The 1,072-nt window shown below is 43.6% G+C and overlaps 1 long non-coding RNA gene across 2 annotated transcripts in view; it reads right to left on the reverse strand.

Moving 5' to 3' along the window:
• Positions 1-369, reverse strand: part of LOC117152477 — a 1,116-nt gene extending 747 nt beyond the window's left edge. The window contains exons 1-2 of one of the 2 annotated variants that reach the window (XR_004462865.1): positions 341-366; positions 22-44 (exon numbers count right to left, since the gene is read on the reverse strand). This is a non-coding gene — a long non-coding RNA (uncharacterized LOC117152477). Of the gene's footprint in view, positions 1-21; positions 45-340 lie in introns of both variants that reach the window. The other variant, XR_004462866.1, reaches the window with a different exon arrangement.
• Positions 370-1,072: the final 703 nt, after the last annotated feature.

Consider the following 1,072-nt stretch of genomic DNA (forward strand, 5'->3'; position numbering starts at 1 on the left):
CACTACTACTACTACTACTACTAACTACTACTACTACTACTACACTACTACTACTACTACCACCACTTCTACTGCTACTGCTACTGCTACTACTACTACTACTGCTACTATTACTACTACTACTACTACTACCACCACCACTATTACTACCACCACTACTACTACTACTACTACACTACTACTACCACCACTACTACTACTACTACTACACTACTACTACTACTACCACCACTTCTACTGCTACTGCTACTGCTACTACTACTACTACTGCTACTATTACTACTACTACTACTACTACCACCACCACTATTACTGCTACTACTACTACTACTACTATTACACTACTACTACTACTACTACTACTACCACCACCACTTCTACTGCTACTGCTACTATTACTACTACTAGTACTACTACTACTACTAGTAGTAGTACTATTACTCTTACTATTACTATTACTACTACTACTTCTACTACCACTACTACTATTAGAGTGTCTACTGTAGATGTACGCATATATCTGCATGTACCAAAGAACAGTTGAACATATTTGTACATCTGATGTATACATGGACATGTGCACGTTAGGAAACGTACAGATCGGCACGCGTACAGAGAACAAAAGCCGGTAAGAGAGTACTTTCGATGCGAAAACCAGAGCGCAACGATAAGTGAGAAACTCGAGTCTCGTTAAAGCTGGAATACCCTGTAAGCGTCAGACATAAATGCGATCCGTAGATCGTTTGGAAGTAACGTTCTTGGAATAATTGCTTGTAATATAGGCAAGCATCGCGCATCGATCGAGATCTCTGTCCAAGCAAAAGTGGCCGAAACCGTTGGTCCGACGCCGATAAGGAATTACGTCTTTGCGCGTTGCCTTCGATACGTCAAATCGTATCGCGATCTCGGGTCAGCAACGCGATCGTCGATCGTCGAAGAATGTCCGCAACGCGTCGACTTGGACCGCTCGAAGGATCCACCGAACGGACGATCGTCGCTGCGATCCGTTCTTCGATCCTCGAGCTACGTTCTATGATCGATCTCGCACAGGTACGTTGTCAGCGTAGCTTCC

The sequence above is a fragment of the Bombus impatiens genome, unplaced genomic scaffold (assembly GCF_000188095.3).
Source record: "Bombus impatiens unplaced genomic scaffold, BIMP_2.2 scf_2561, whole genome shotgun sequence".
In the NCBI taxonomy this organism is placed as follows: Eukaryota; Metazoa; Arthropoda; class Insecta; order Hymenoptera; family Apidae; genus Bombus; species Bombus impatiens.